The sequence below is a fragment of the Perca flavescens genome, chromosome 2 (genome assembly GCF_004354835.1).
Source record: "Perca flavescens isolate YP-PL-M2 chromosome 2, PFLA_1.0, whole genome shotgun sequence".
Taxonomy (NCBI): domain Eukaryota; kingdom Metazoa; phylum Chordata; class Actinopteri; order Perciformes; family Percidae; genus Perca; species Perca flavescens.
The window spans coordinates 8,480,585-8,488,027 of record NC_041332.1 but is presented as its reverse complement, the minus strand read 5'-3'; positions in this window follow the sequence as shown (position 1 = coordinate 8,488,027).

The window sequence follows — 7,443 nt, the reverse complement described above, 5'->3', positions numbered from 1 at the left end:
GGAAGATAGCTGTTACTAAGACTATTAGCTAATTGATAGGCTGACTGACTGTGTTGGCCACTGCTGCGGCTGACGCACCACAAACAAATATGCCCAGCTTCTGCAATAATCATTTTGGATTTCGAAGGGGCGTCTACAAAACACTTGAGAAGTTTCCTTTGAAAGAAGAAAAAAAAATGTGCTTCTGAATGAGGCTTTTTTTCCCTGCGGAATGTATGATAATATAATTTTCATATACATTTATGTGCTGCACTTTCATTTTGAAAGTACATCTAAACTCCCTGCACATACAGTAGGTGGGAAAATCGCTGAAAACACAAACCTTTCCTCAAAATGTGAATGGGCTCGAATAGAAAGATTAAGATAAAGCAAGCAGAGAAATACCCCCCCCTCATCCTCCCACCAACCCCTCATAGGCCAGAACTCAAAATCCTGCACATCCAAGCCCATGGTTTGATTTACAACCCTTCCACTGTAATGGTATATAAGTGGAATAATAACAATTTGTATCATAGCATTGTACTCACACTCCAGATGTCACCAGATGTGTATAGATGTAGGAAGAATGTTATCTTGTTAAAAAGAATGACATTTCTAGGAGGGAAATGCAGGGATCGAACCTGTTAGCATTTGTCTGATCACACGTATGTTGAATGTGGTGGAATGGTAAGGGTTAAGTCTTTTTATACTGTATGACAGTGTGTATTAATGCATGAAGTACATACATTTCCCTATGCAGGGTTTTTGGAAAAGCATATTTGTTTAAACTGCTGCCTTGTGCACAGTTGACTCCTCAGAGAGAACAAACACGTTCCCCAGTGGATTTCTCCTCATTAAAATAAAGGACGAATCAATGATTTCTAAAACTTCTATTTATCCAGGAAAGGAAACTTGCTGAGCAGTCAGGCGTTTCCTTGCAGAGAATCGTTACAGTCTCTGCTGCCCATTTGTACTCTTACTCATATTAACATCTGAAATCTCCCCACTATTAGCAACTTTAAATGGGATTTCTTTTTTTTGCATATGGGATTCATGTAATTGGTTAACCATGGACTGATGGACAAACTGACTTTGTAACATTTACGTTTTAAAGTAAATGTACCACTATACTCCTGCAGCTGAGAATAACTACCAGGAGCACCAAAAGGCTATAGAAAACTTGACTCATAGCATGTTTGCATAAAACAAATGTCCTATATTTTTAACATATATATAACATGATGACACCGGTGGTGAGTTTGTGTATTTGTTTGGTATCAGTAACCGATTCATCCGGGCAGTCCTCTACTGACCCTTTGTGGTCACATGAGATACTGCAGAGAAGTGCAGACTGCCTAATTCTGTATTACCACACACACGCTCACAGAGCTGCAAAGTAACTAAGCACATTTACTGCGCAAAAGTACAGTTTTGAGGCCATGTACTTCATTTGATTATTTCCATTTTCAGCGACTTCATAGTTCTACTCCACAACATTTATCTTAGAACTTTAGTTACTAGTTACTTTGCAGATTTAGATTGATAAAACAAAATGTAATCAACAAATAAATTAGGATGCAGTATTATGGGCTAAGATAAAACGTTAGAAATCCCTTGGGGGAGATTCAGCTACCCAGCAGGATATAAAGTAAAAAGAATTGGCCTTGAAGTTACCAGGTGCAACATTTAAGTGATGAACACATTATTGCATCAATAATTATAATCCAGTATTATAACATATATTATTCGGAAATGGACCGTTTTACATAACTTGCACTTTAAGTGTATTTTTATGATAATACTTTTGTACTTTTATTTAAGTAAAATGTTGACTGCAAGACTTTTATGCAGGATTTCTAAACTATTGAATTGCTACTTTTACATAAAAGTAAAAGATAGGAGTACTTCCACTACTTCACACGCATTTGTTTTGTTTTTTTAGATACATTTTTTTATTAGCACCATTCATCATTCAGACATACAGAACAAATTCCACAATATGTGACAGGTAGTATCAAATGGTGCACTGAACAGAGAAACAAATTGAACAAGAACAAAAACCCTCTCCCACCCCCCCACCCTCTGCGATCTCGAAGAAAACAAAACAAACAAACAAACAGAAACCACACCTTGTTGGGAGCCAGCATTGAGCTATCATTTTCTTGGTTGCAGTTGAGCCGGCTAGCCAAATCTTCCTTTGTCTCTTGAGCAGGTGTAATTTAGAGTCATCATTAAGTAACAAAACAATTGGGTCAGTAGGGATTAGATATCCTATCACATCAGATAGTATTGATGTTGTTTTATGCCAGAACTCATGCACCTGTTCACACTCCCAGACCATATTGCAGGAAAGTTCCAGTTTGTTCAGGTTGACAGAACGTACAACAGGTAGTGGGAATGACTTTAGAGACGTATCTCTTCTGAGGACTCCAATATCTCCTATGGCATATGTTGAAGTGGATATACTAGTGATTTGGGTTCTTGGAACAGTGGAAAATGTTGTCCCCAACTGCCTCCCGAGTAATTGTGTTCCCCTCAGGGCACAGCTCTCGTTCCCATTTCTTTACTACTGGGAGTTCTCCTGTGGATACTTGCAACAGCTTAGCATAAATCTTGGACACTAATCCTCTTACAGGGAAATCAAAAAACATTTAATGACTGGGTGCACCTCAAGGCTATTTCCCCATGGCACTCCATAACATGTTAGGGCTGATCTTAAGCAAAGATAGAAGTAAAAGGATGTCCTGGGGACCTCGAAACTAGCTCTTAGGTCTTCAAAACTCAACAAACCTTTCTCATTGAATAGCTGGTCTAGAGTATAAATACCTCTGTCCCTCCACTGCTTACAAGCTGGTAACAAGGTTTGTTACCAGACATTAAGTGTGTATTGTGCCATATTGGGGTATTCACATGCCACTTATTAGTGTACTGCAGGTGCTCCTCCACCTGTTTAAAGTTGGCCAATGTGTTGGTGATAATGGGGCCATAGGTTAATATACACTTTTTTGAAAAAACACCTGCAAAGGCCATGTCTTGTAGTCTTGACTTCCAATGAGGTTTTGCTCTATTCCTCTCCGTGGAACTGTAGATGGGGGTCCATCCACACTCTGAGGGCCTGTAGCTGAAAGGCCTTGTGATACATTTTAAAGTTGGGGAGGGCTAGGCCTCCAGTGTTTGTGGTACATTGTAAAGTAGAGTATTTTAGCCTAGGTTGTTTATTGTTCCAAATATAACTCCCTGTGTGAAATATAAATTCACACAGGGAGCTATGTTCATTTTAACAACAGCAATCCTGGACCGTAGTGATGCCGGCAGCGCAGGCCAATTGCCCAGATCCCTTTGAACATCACTTAATATGATTCATAGTTGTACTGGACAACTCGCATGAGAATGCAAGCCATTGGTTGAGACTATGGCCATGGGATTAGCATATAAAGTATGTATCATGTCAATGAATTAGTTTCCCAAACCAAGCCTCTCCATTACTTGCCACAAGTAGTTCCACTCTAGGCAGTTGAAAGCCTTTTCCGCGTCCACTGATAAAACTGCTGCCGTTGTTGGGAGGTTTTTGGCTTCTTACAGTATATTAGGCTACATGAAATAGTCTGCGTACACTGTCTGCAGCATGACGCTTTGGTATAAAACCTGATTGGTCGGGGACTTTGGAATAAAGCTTAATGTCAGTCCCAATGAGGCTGATGGGCCTGAAATTTGAGCAATCCATAAGATCTTTGCCCTTTTTGGGTATAACAGAAATTAGCGCAGTGTTGGTTTGCTGGTGGAACGTACCCATCTCTATGGCTGAAATTAGAGCTTGTAAAATGGTAGGTCCTAATATGTCAAAATATTGTAGAAGAAGTTCTGATGAAATTCCATCCAACCCTGGCGTTTTCCCTTTTTTAACTGTTTTTAATGCTAATTAAAGTTCCTCTAATGTTATAGGTTGATCCAGTTCTTCTGCCTCTTCTGGGTCAAGGAGAGGCAGGTTTAGTTTTTTTAGGAACTTCTGGCACTGTGTCGGATCTGGGTTGCAGGAGGACTCATGTAACTTTGAAAAGTGGCGCTGATATCCTTAGGATTTGTTGAGATACCTCGGTCTGCGCGGATGCTGTTGATAGTAGCTCTGGATTACACACATTTGTTTAAAAAAAAATTTTACTTTGAAAAGTTTCTGTGTTTCTAACATAAACCCCTAAACGAGTCAGAGCTTAATTCTGATGCAAAACCCTAAAACTCTGCTGGTCGGTTAGTCGATTCACCAAATGGTTGACTGACAATAATATATGAACATGTTGATAATTTATGAATAATTTAAGTAATTTAACATACCTAATACGCTCTAGTTAAAACTTCTTGTAGATGATGGTTTGTAGCTTCTCTCTGCTGCATTTTAACACACACACACACACACACACACACACACACACACACACACACACACACACACACACACACACACACACACTTCACCTTCACTCATTTCCTGCCTCTCTCTCTCCCTTCATCTCTCTTCATCGACTCTCTGCTTGAGGACTTTAGCTTTTGGTCCACTTTCTCTTATCACAGTGACCTCTCCTGAAGGAAAAGAACAACATGTTCTTGACCTGGATCTTTGTTTAGAGAACACAGTGAGTACTCTTGGATAAAGGCAAAGCAATCACATACCAATATGTTCCCCATGGCAAAATTGAAATTATGGAAATCAAGTCAAGATCAAGTATCTATTCCAATTTGTTCAGGCTGCAGAGTCAGCACTCCCTATGTTACTATGATGCACAGCTTATAAGATGTAACAGAAACAAAAACAATTTTTTATTAAAAATAAAATAAAATGCTCTTGTAACATAACCACCAAGAGAGTAGGAAGTAACTTATAGAAAGTAATCAATCTTACAGCACAAAAATGCCACACTTTTCCACCTTTGTTGTAAATACAAGCAGCCAATGTCGGAAAAAAAACCATTAATGCCAGCCTTCTAGTTGTAAGTCAGAAATAGGAGGGCTTTCTGACTAACTCCCACTTGCTGAAGGAACTAGGTTTAACGTCAATATGAACACAGACACCGTCGTGTTGGTCATTTAAAAGAAGTTATTCACTTTTTCTTTGTATCCGTTTCACTTGTTAAAAAAACCCTAGCGTTTTAAATGGCATGGAAATGAGGCTAGCAGCGGAGGTAACCATCTTGGAATTAAAAGAAGTTGGAATATTGGGAGGTGTTCCTGTTGTTGAATACATGATGTGGCCCCACCTAGGCCACCCCATTCTGCCATGGGCCTCCAAAGCATGGACACTGGTTTTCTAACAGTTAATTTGACTCCAGTGTGTGTGTGTGTGTGTGTGTGGGCATGGTGCCCACATGCGTCACAGCGTGTGTCAGCATGACGCATTTGGTCCTGCATTACCTTGCTGTTACATTTACACTTAGAGAGGAAAGAAGAGAAGAGGGAGAAATCTGATTGACTACATCAAACACATCACAGATAACGTGATCACTTATCAGCATCAACACAAGAGGGCAGCAGAGTCCCACATGAGGACTCCTACACCTCCTCCCCACACTACGCTTTGGGCAATGTGTGTGTGCGTGTGTGCGTGTGTGTGTCGATCTGAGTGGTTGTCAATCAAAGAACAACCAGACCTTTGATCCACTGACTGACTGGCCGGGCGGTGTATGCGTGTGCAAATGCGCATGCATGTGTGTGCGTGTGTAGGTGGGCAGGTCGAGGTGAAACAAAGGAGGAGGAAGTGGGGTGAGTCACTGAGGATTTGGATGAAAGGGATAAATGACAAGAGAGATGAAGGCTTCTGTAGAGTACACCTAATAATTTGAAACTGTCCTCACCCGACAAACTAAGCAACCTCCTGCTAATGTGCGAATACAACCGTCCTCAATCGGTAGCAACGCAACCGAGGCAAAAACTCTTTGGGACGAGGGCACTGAGGACGGTTGGACAAACAAGACATGTGACATCAACCCAGGAGACCAGCAGCGGAGCATGGTGATATATAATAGGTGTACAAAGTGCTTAAATTAAAGGAGAAACGTTTAAAGTAAAAGAAAGGGGACACTGAAGAGGGATTCAACCTTCAGTTTCAATGACAGTTAATGCGATTTCTTTTGTCATTAGTTAAATGTTAGAACTCCAAAACTATAACTCCTGGGGGTTATATTTCATTTTGAGACAGAGAAGTCTTGTGGTAACATTTTGATGACTTATCATAATAATTTCTTTTTTTTATTGTACCCCAAATGATTTGTGTGAAGACTGTAAACTGCGGGACTGAGAGCACTTTCGTGGAGGGCACAGGGCAGACCGGGGTTGCCGAGTGCAACAAATCTCAACCCTGTCTCCGAGAAATGATGTTTATATAAAACAAATTTGTTTCGCTGGTTGCTGCGAGCAGAAATTGTATTGCAAGAGTGTATATAGTACGGAAAATTAATGTTCTCGGTGAACATTTAGCAAGTTTGCTCATTAACAACATTTTGAGAGAAAATAAATGTAGTTCAGGCTTCATTAAATGAATAGCAATTTCTAGGAGACGCATACTCACAATAAAATGCTCCTCGCTGTGATGATGTAGAAATTAGTTTACTTTTGAACTTGAATCGACTTAATTTCAATTCATAACTTTTTCTAACTTGATGGAATGCAGCCTATCAGCGCGGCGTGAAACATGCTACAGTTATGTCGATAAAACCCCCAAGCAGCCCATTTCGATTAGGGGATGTTGTTGAGCTCTGGAAACTAAATCACTCTTCATGAAAGCAAACAACCTTGGTTGAAAAATGACTGCCATCAATGTGCTTCTTTGGCATACAGTCATATCAATTTATCACAAAACAGCAATGAGTTGCTGCTAATCAGAATATTAATTCTCAGATTAAGGAAGATGACGGGGAGACACAGACAGAAGAGGAGACAAAGGAGGGAGAGCGGTGTGTAAAGGATAAAAGATGGAAATAGACAAGGATGATGAAAAAGGCTAAGACCTATGGGTGATGAGGAATAAATGAATAGATGAGAGGTAAAAGGAATGAGTTGAAGATATAAGAAAGGAGGGAGGGGAGGAAATAGAAGGAGAGGGCAGGACTGATGGGTGAATGGAAAAGAGAGGTGGAAAGTGTGATTGAGAGAGAGAGAGAGAGAGAGAAGGATGAGAAATATTAAAATGAATGATGTGCACTCTCCAGGCAGAAGTGCAGCTGGCAGCAGAGTGGCGTCGCCAAGCCAGCAAAACAAACTGACTGATGCTGGCACTAATACAACCCAACAGAAAGACAGTCACTGAGGGAGAGACAGAGAGACAGAGACGGAGGGAGGAACATTTTAAAATAAGTCTCGGAGTGCCACTCACACAACCCTTCTCTGACACGTTTAACATGTACGTGGTTTGGACAGATTTGGTTGTAGGGGAAACATAATTGCTGCCTGGATTGGGTTCAGCGGCAACACGGCAAG